Raw genomic sequence first — 10,000 nt, forward strand, 5'->3', positions numbered from 1 at the left:
CCTTATGTAGCCCCGCCCCTTTTCAGTGCTGTGCTTGTGATGTTCTGTCTTATGGTTTGTATTTACACAGCATGAAGGGAAGATCTTACAGAATTATGAATGAACCACTCGTTTTAAACATTCGTAAAGAACCCTTTTTCTGTTTATTTTTATTGTTATTGAAAACTTTATTGGAAAAACACATTCAAACCCCTCTACCTCTGCTCTGTCACCTGTAACCAGCAAGGGAACAGTTGGGTGCAACATAGCAAGATCTCTTTTGTTTTGCACATCATCGCCAAAGAGTCCGTGGGGGCTTATTGGCGCATCCAACAGCCGTGCTTTCTCTGAATCTCGCATCTCTGTCAGAGTGAGCCGAAAGTGACGCTGAAAAACAACAAGACTGCTCATGCTGCGTCCAATACCTTGAGCGGTGTTCTCAGTCGCTCTGAGCTCCAGATCCGTGGCTGAGCGCAGCTTCCTAAAGGACTCGGGATCAGGACCCTGTTCATCCAAGGCCTGCAGCATCTTGGCTTGGAAAACCTGGAGCACTGCCATTGTGTGAATTGCAGATGCTGTCTGGCCGGCTGCCATATACACTTTATCAGTGATATGGGCGGTAGTACGGCACGGCTTCAAGGGAAACGATGGCGTAGATTTCCGTTTGGAGTATCCCAAGCAATCGGCACCATCGATAGAGGAAAGGAGAAGAGATCCTGTGGCTTGAGCTCGGGCCGAATAGGGGGAACACCAAGACCGTGAGATCTCATCGTGGACCTCCGGGAAGAATGGAGCGGGTCTCTGGGGGGGCGGCAACTCGGCGACCTGACTGAAGAAACCACATATCCATTCTATTCTTCACCCGCTGCTTAGGACCAGTCGAGGCCTAGATCATTAACGGCCTCCGCAAGGATGTTCAACAGCTCTTCTTCAATGGCCGTCGGAGGCTCGCGCACTTCGCCGCTGGGCGCCTCGGACTTCTGACAGGACCAGTCGCCCGAGCCAAAGGCCGGCATAGACATGGCGTCGTTATCAACGTCGTACTCTTCAGTGGTACCAAAAGAGACCAGTTCACAAGCCTCATCCAAGGGACGGGAATGGATCCGGATAAGACACAGGAGGTCCCATAGAGGAACGAGCATTCGGGAGCTGCGCCGGCGTGGCTTCATCAACAAGACATGGCCGAACCGTCCTTTCCTTCCGCGGGTCGGGAGCTAAAGGTGGAGGGGCGACTTGAGCGCTGTTTAGGATGGTGGAAATCCTGGTACGGAGGGTCCTGACTGTCATTTCTTCACAGAAAGGACACTCAGGCCTATTCAGCGTGGCCTCTGCGTGGACACAACCCAGACAGAGTACACACGTATCATGCGCGTCTGGGAGCCCAATGGGCCCAGCACATGTGCGACACTCCTTGATAGACATCATCTTAGCCGGGTTGCACTGTCGTCCTCTTAAGGCGTCGTCAGTGGCGAGAAGTAAGTAATCCAATGTTTGTTTGATTTAATGCAATGCTTTGCTTCTTTGAAGGAGAAAGATTCAATAGCTATATAGCTCCCCTTGCTCACGCTCAAACGCCATTGGCCAGTAAAGTTTACTGGCGCGGTGCAATTAGACTTCAGTATTTGTGGAAGGAGGTGATACACCCCACAGAGACCGACTCGAAAGGGAACACAAATGACTCATCTCGAGACACTGTTTATGATTTATGGGTAATTTAAAAAAAGGAGTGAGTGTATTTTCATCATTAGGGTTGTTATGTACACACACTGCCAACACACATTTATATTCAAACGCCATGTTAAAGTGAATTTTGGATAGGATATTAAGATGTTAAGTCTTGTTTTCAGAAAAAAGTATCAAATTAGAGAAAGTTTCTGTAATGGGGTCAGAAAAAATAATCTTGTTTTCCCTTTGAATTAAGTTTATTTTCTGACCCCATTGGCAGATATGTATTCTTTTCTTAAGCATAAACTCACTTTTCAGAAAACAGTTCTAAATATCTTCAGTCATTTTGCTTCTCCGGTAAATGACTCTTGATTTGAAGACATTTGTGCTGGAAAACAAGACAGAAGTACTGAGGAAGGAAGTCATTCTTAGGGTAAAGGAGAATCTGTCTGATACAGACGCAGTTAAATTATTCAAGTCTTGCCTGAGAGTCTGAGCAGATAAAGTACACAGAACCTTTCATAATGTGGTACAAGATCTCCAGCTGATCCTACATCGCCCCAGATACTGAAGAATAATGAAATCTAACTTTTCCGCCTGCTTCAATATGTGAACTTAATTAGGAGGAACAGGTGTGGAGCTCTCGTACCCGCTAAAAGCATTTGCAAAATGTCATGTGAGGGACGCGTGGGAGCGCTGCTGGAATCCCAGACCTCATTTTCACCAGAGTCTAGACTTTCCTGGAGTCTGAGAGGAACCCGCAGAGATTCATGCAGTGTCCTGAAATCACACATATCTTTAACATTTGTTCATAGCTTTGCCAGAATGTTCTGAAAACATTCCCTTTTGGCTAGGTAGTATGCATTTAAAATACAGTGTTGAGGTACACTGTAAAAAAATATTGTTGCATTTAGCTAGAATAACATTAGTGTCACAACAGGTCAGAGAAGATGAAGAGCAGGGGATAACAATATAACAAAGACCACACCAAACAAAGAGAGAACCATTCACAAGATAATGAGGACTGAACAAGAAACAGGTGAACATAATCAATAACCAAGGAAGCAAATGAGAACATACTTAGAAACCAAGGAAACAGTAACTAAACTGTTTAAGGGAAACAAAATAATCTTCAAACTAAGAGTCTCTGAACACAAACAAATAAAAAATGTGACAGATAGAATAACTTCCCTGACTGAGCTTGTTGAGGACTCAAATATTCAAGTTAGTTAATACAACTTCACATTTCAAGTTGACTTAACTCAAAATTTTAAGGCAGCACAATTACAGTGTATAGTAAAATATAACTAAAAACAGGTAGTAGACTGCAGTCAAGTTTTAAAAAAAAAGCTACAATATCACTGTAAAAAATGACTGCTGCAATTGTCACAACTTAACATTTAGTATTAGAATAACTTACATAGTTAATAAATTAAAGTCCCCCTGTATTCAATAATTGTATCCCTTAAAACTCATATTTGATCACCAAAATGACATATTTAAAAGTTTTTCCCTTTAAACAATTTCATCATGCCTTAAAATATCTTGACTGTCCCTCGACACTCTTTCCTCATTTAGTATGCGCGGTTCTATGAATATGCAAATGAGCCCCGCCTCCACTCACTCACTCAGCTCAGAGATCCACTGGTTGACGATCACACGTTGATCTGATTGGTTACAAGGTAGTTTGTGACGTCAGAAACACCAGCGATTTCAAAGCGTGTTTTTGAGACTGTCTTTGGTTCACTGCAGTTTTAAGGAGAAAATACTCAGCAATGGAGTCGACTTATGAATTTACACATGGTTTGTCTTAAAGCAGATTAAAAACACCACATAGACACATAAACAACATTAAAAGCTGGATTTTCAGCACAGGAGGACTTTAACAGTTTTTTTCAATAGCATTTTTACGTTCTCTTTGATTAAAATGACTAAGGCTTGTTTGTTTTCAGGGAACGTTGAGTTTTGCTCTTCCTTCTCTTGGCTCGTTACAGGATTATTAATTGCTTTGGCAGCAGCAGCAGATGAAGGTCACAGAGACACCGGATATGATTATGCTAATGAGCAGAGACACATCCAGTGAGCGGAAAGAACAAACCTAGAATGAGAAGAGGGACGTCCAGCAGAGACATGAGTACTTTCTATATATTTTGAATATGTTCTTGTACTTTGCAAGCGCTAAAAAAGAAAGTTCTATATAGTATGAACGTAATCCGGACGTACAACATTCGCCATGTTTTCCGCATACTATAAAGCAGGGAAGTATGTGATTTCAGCCCCAGACTTTCATTATCATAACATACTGTCTTTCTCTCAGCTTAGTTTTCATAGTAAAAGTTATTTAAGTATTTATTTTAAAAGCAGCAGGCCTGGTTTTCATGAACTGAAGAGCTGACTGTATTCAGCAGAACTCATTCGAGAGTCTGGACTCTGTCAGTTTTATTTCCTGAATCAATATAGCGCAGCATTGTCAAATGACAAGGTTTTCTCAAAGTGATGAACTAAAGTTCTTCCAGTAACATTAATATAACGTCTGTTTAAAGTTATCTGCTCTTTAAGAATGTTCTCAAAATGTGAGCACAAAAACATTATTTGTTTCCTTTTCATGCGTTACAGTTGGACGTTCATCTAACGTTTTTTAAATGTTACTTGTTTCAGAACGTTCAGAGAACATTCAAAAGTAACATTCCAAAAATGTTTGCAAAATGGAATGTTCCCTTAACGTTCGTATAAACAAGAAAAAAAAATCTATTTCAAATCTACAGAAAATCACTTAAAGTCCAGTGCCAGGAAGACAGGGCGGGACATATCGAACAGCTCCTCCCCTTTTTTTGAAATGTCCAATGGTGTTTAGTTTGTATCACAGCTTGGCCAGAGCTGTTGAACACCATAAAGCCGCAGTTTCCTCCTAATCTCCTCCATATCGCTTTAAAATACAGCATTTCAATTCAAATTATCCGATACTTTTTTCTGTTCTGCAGCGACTCGATCACATGATCCGCTCTGTGTGTTGTGTCTCTAGACCTGAGTCGCGGCGGTTCGTGAGACTTCATTCAGCTTAATGAAAAGAATAGTTACATGGTCTGAATCGTTCCCTATCCCCTATATAGTGCACTATGTCCCATTCACCATATATAATAGTAAATGTGTGAAGAAGTGACTGATTTCAGTCGCAGTTTTAGCGTCTGTGTTTATAATATAGGGGGCGGAGCTTCAGATTCTAGAGAGCATTTGATTGGACAGATTATACGCTGAAGTGCAGAGTGATGTAATCAAAATCATTGATCCATATTGGCAAAAGTGAGAGACTGTAAGTTTTAAAATCTTAATTATTCTAAATGCGAATTTTGTCATTGTTTTGGAACAAGCTTATAGATAACAGTTAGGCTCATGCTAAAAGCCAAAAACCTTCAATTTTGATTTCATGGGGACTTTACTGTGGTCGTACTGTATATAGCCTGCGTGGAATACCTACCTAAAAACGAATGTGGAATGGATCACACATAAAACGAATTTCATGTAACTGCGTCTCAGCAAACACTGGATCATCGTTCCTATGTAATGATTACATTTTTGCCTGGCAAACATTCTCTTCCATAGACCAGGAAAGGAGTATCCGACACAAACCCTATCAGTCCGTAGCCGACTGTAACCGGCAGAGCAATAACTGATCAAACGACGGCTCATATTTGTCAATAAACATTGCAAAATAATGTTTAAAAGTTATTAAAAATGCAACAGCGGGTTCGTTTATATTTTCATTGCAGTAGCCTACTATCACAGGATATGTGAGTAATCTAGCTGAGCGTGTACAGTATAACCATGTATGATATTTGTCAATTTTGTTTTTCCATTCCACTGCGCTACTTTTCCATTCTTAAACATGCGCTTGAAGAACATGTCTGTCCACCTTTGGGCTTGTTCTTCTTCCCCTATTAATAGGTGAAGTGACTTAGTTCAGCTGCAGTGTGTCCTTGGCCTGTGTGTCAGTGTCATCGTTCTCTGAAGAAGAACTCAGCTGTTAAAGCCGTAAAAACGCTTGAGCAACGGGTGGTCGAGCTTCAGTCAGGGGTGGCACTGGCCACACACACACCTCTGTTCGAGCTTCAGTCAGGGGTGGCACTGGCCACACACACACCTCTGTTCGAGCTTCAGTCAGGGGTGGCACTGGCCACACACACACCTCTGTTCTTAATGCATTCAGAAAGCTGCATTTAAAATAGCCTATTTAATATGTCATAATTTGGATTTTTCATCTCATAAATATGCCTTAGTATGTCATAATTTGGACTTTTCATCTAATAAATATGCCTTATTATAATTTCAACTTTGTATATCGTAATTTCAACTTTGTCATAATTCTGACTTTGTATGTCATAATTTTGAATTTATGTATAGTTTCGACATTTTATATGATAATTATGCCATTAAAAGGTAAAAAAATTGTCTTAGTATTGCATAATATTTACTTTTTTATAAGATAATTTTGACTTTTTCATAAATATGACTATGTCATATGACTTTTTATAGTATAATCAAGATTTGCTAAAACATGTTTGTTGCATGCTTCCACATTTTGAAATATTCTACATCATGTTCTGAGATGATGAGCATGACAGATGCAGGTCACGTGTCTATAATGTAGTGCACTACAGTGTGTAGTGTGCAGTGTGCGAGTCTTCCACTCTGATCCGAGACCCTGTGATGCTCAGGTCGAGTGTGTGGAGCCGATGATGGGTGGAGCCACACACACAATGAACAGGAGCTTCTTCAGTCAAAGCTTCAGTGTGTGTGTGTGTGTGTGTGTGTGTGTGCTCTCCTCTCCTCATATTCCTGTTTCAGCATCATCAGGATGACAATCACCGCTGAAGATGACGGAGATCCAGAGTGATGGACTAACACACTGTCGGTGAGAACATTCACACACATGCATGTCTTTGACTTCAGTTAAACACTTGTTAAATCATCACTCTTCTGTCGGAATAATCGCGTTAAAGGCTTTTGCGTGGAAAACAATGGGAAACAAACGTCAGTTTAACGCCTAGCGTCTAAAGTGACTCGTTTTAACGCCGACTGTGATGTTTTATTGACATTTCATTGTGAACTCGACCAGATCTAATAATTTGGATGCACGTTTTATTGATATATTTTATTGTTTTGGACATGTTGCTTTTCATTTTGATTTACTCGGTCCGATCAGCGCAAATCAATAACACACTCTGTAAGTGAAATATTAGGCTATATTAGTACAATATCAGCTCAGACCTTAATATATACATTTCATACCATTAACTGTACAAAAGATCTACATCTTTATTAAATTAACTGACGTTGGTTTAACAAACAAACAAACGGAAAATGAAACGGAAATCTCTCAAGGTGACCTTAAAGTTGTGAGTTAACACGAGATTAACAGGTATATTTTTGATGTTTGGATAAATGAGCTTGCTATATGGAAAAACAACAACAACAAAAAAATCAGCAAACTAAGAGATCATCAGTCAATTGTTTGTCTGTTAATAATCTTTTTTTCTTTTCTTTTTTTAAGAAAACCTGAGGCAAAAATCTAAACTCGGTCATTATTTGAATTCCTGAAAACATCAGGTTTTCGGAGATGAAGAACAAGGTTGTGTAAACTATCTCTGTACATGTAGAATGTGTTGAAGTGTGTGAGCTGAACTGAGGATTGTTTGGTTTGTTTGGCGCTGGCATTAAAGCCGTATGGAGTCGAGTGTGTGGGAGTGTGTGTGTATTGTTGTTGTGCCACATATAAACACAGAGATGAGCTCAACCAGAAGAGACAGATCCGCTGCCAGTCATAGGCTTTACAAGCAGTAAGCTATATTATCTATCCAACCTTTTCTCTATTTTAAGACAAGCACTGCGTTTGTTTTTCCCAAGTCCAGGATTTATAGGTGTAAAATGCACAGATATCCGCTAAATATCTAATGTAAGTGTCCACTGGAATGCAGGTTTGTTGCATTCACCTGCAGAGAGTTTGTGATTCATGTGGTGCTTGTCCATGTAAAACACTGTGTGTTGCTGTGCGGGTTCTAAGATGTCCTGCGTGGTTGCTATGGTTTTCTGAGTGCTTTTAGGCACATTGTAAGGGTGTTAATAATAGGCTTTTCTGAGTGTTGCCTCTGTATATGGTTGCTGTGATGTTCTAGGTGGTTGCCAGGGCGTTGCTATGTGGTTGCTAAAGTGTTTGAGTGTTGCTGGGCTGTTCTGTGTGGTTGCCAGGGTGTTGCTATGTGGTTGCTAAAGTGTTTGAGTGTTGCTGTATGGTTGCTGGGATGTTCTGGGTGGTTGCCAGTGCGTTGCTATGTGGTTGCTAAAGTGTTTGAGTGTTACTGGAATGTTCTGGGTGGTTGCCAGGGTGTTGCTATGTGGTTGCTAAAGTGTTTGAGTGTTACTGGGATGTTCTGGGTGGTTGCCAGGGTGTTGCTATGTGGTTGCTAAAGTGTTTGAGTGTTGCTGTATGGTTGCTGGGATGTTCTGGGTGGTTGTCAGGGTGTTGCTATGTGGTTGCTAAAGTGTTTGAGTGTTGCTGTATGGTTGCTGGGATGTTCTGGGTGGTTGCCAGGTCGTTGCTATGTGGTTGCTAAAGTGTTTGAGTGTTGCTGTATGGTTGCTGGGATGTTCTGGGTGGTTGTCAGTGCGTTGCTATGTGGTTGCTAAAGTGTTTGAGTGTTACTGGGATGTTCTGGGTGGTTGCCAGGGCATTGCTATGTGGTTGCTAAAGTGTTTGAGTGTTGCTGTATGGTTGCTGGGATGTTCTGGGTGGTTGCCAGGTCGTTGCTTAAGTGTTTGAGTGTTGCTGGAATGTTTTTGGTGGTTGCCAATGCGTTGCTATGTTGTTTCTTAAGTGTTTGAGTGTTGCTGGAATGTTTTGGGTGGTTGCCAATGCGTTGCTATGTTGTTTCTTAAGTGTTTGAGTGTTGCTTGGATGTTCTGGGTGGTTGCCAGGGCGTTGCTATGTGGTTGCTAAACTGTTTGAGTGTTGCTGTGATGTTTTGGGTGGTTGTCAGGGCGTTGCTATGTGTTTGCTTAACTGTTTGAGTGTTGCTGGGATGTTCTGGGTGGTTGCCAGTGCGTTGCTATCTTGTTATAAAAAGTGTACTTACTGAGTGTTACTATTGTAGACACTTTATACTTACTTTATTCTAGAGCTGCTGTAAAGCCAAAACAATCTCTGTTAATCTAATATCCTATTATCACTGTAAAGCTGTTTTGAAACAATCTATATTGTTAAAAGCGCTATATAAATGAAGGTGACTTGACTATATGGGTGCTGGGATTGTTATGGTGGTTGCTATGGTGTTGCTATGGAGTTGCTAAGGTATTTTGAGTATTGCTTCTGTATATGGGTGCTGGGATGTTCTGGGTGGTTACCAGGGTGTTTCAGTTGCTAAGGTTTTCTGAGTGTGTTGCTTGTCTATTTGGTTTCTGGGGTTTTCTTGGTGGTTGCTAGGGCGTTAAAATATGATTCCTACGTTTTTTTTTTTTTTGAGTGTTTCTTTCTACTGTATATGGTTGCTGGGATTTTCTATGCGGTTACCAGGGTGTTGCTATGTGGTTGCTTAGTGTTGATATATGTTTGCTGGGATACCAGGGCGTCGCTATGCAGTTGCTAAAGTGTTTTGAGTTTGCTACTGCATTTAGTTGCTGGGATGCTCTAGGTGGTTGCCATGGTGTTGCTATGCAGCTGCTTGGTTTTCTGAGCATTTTTCTTGCATGAAAAGAGTCCCCCCTCAAGTCTGGTCTCTAGAAATTATATTTAACATGAATTTAACATTTTTATAATGCAGCCCTCCTTATTTATTGTAACTGATTTGGTTTCATTTCCCTCAGTGCTTGTCGCTGTGCTTCAGTTAAACTGTCAGATGTTGAAAGTGTCTGTGAAGTGTCACGACCCCCCCGGCCCTCATTGACGTTCTCTGAAGGGGGTCTGACTCACGTCTGTCACTCGCAGACTCTGACATTTCCACCGGCCGTGTGTCAGGAAGGTTTTGACGAAGACTTTTTCACGGCATGAATTATTCATACAAACATCACTGTACGCCACACATAATTCTGAGGGATTAGGCAAATTGGAAACCAACTGGCAAAGGTGAATTATACATTAGTCAGTGCAATTAAGCAAAGTCATCTGCTGCTTCTGTAATTGATTTTCTGATTGGAATGTGTAATCGGGTTCGTGAAGGGGCGCATGTGAAATCTGTGAATTTACAGAGGATGTTTAATGAAATGGGATGGATTTATGGACACTGGTAATGCTATCAGCCGGGACATTGGAGAGAAACAGATGAAATCTGAAGAGATCAGGATGTTAAATCTGTAACTTTAGATGTTG

General features: G+C 41.1%; 1 protein-coding gene across 1 annotated transcript in view; it reads left to right on the plus strand.

Annotated features, from left to right (window-relative positions):
• Window positions 1–6,455: 6,455 nt before the first annotated feature.
• tmem200cb (transmembrane protein 200C-b) overlaps window positions 6,456–10,000 on the plus strand; it is a 6,620-nt gene continuing 3,075 nt past the window's right edge. Inside the window, exon 1 of the mRNA XM_084120463.1 lies at window positions 6,456–6,553. The gene's annotated coding sequence lies outside the window, so the exon portion shown is untranslated. The remainder of the gene's footprint in view (window positions 6,554–10,000) is intronic.

Source organism: Abramis brama (genome assembly GCF_963993115.1).
Source record: "Abramis brama genome assembly, chromosome: 7".
Taxonomy (NCBI): domain Eukaryota; kingdom Metazoa; phylum Chordata; class Actinopteri; order Cypriniformes; family Leuciscidae; genus Abramis; species Abramis brama.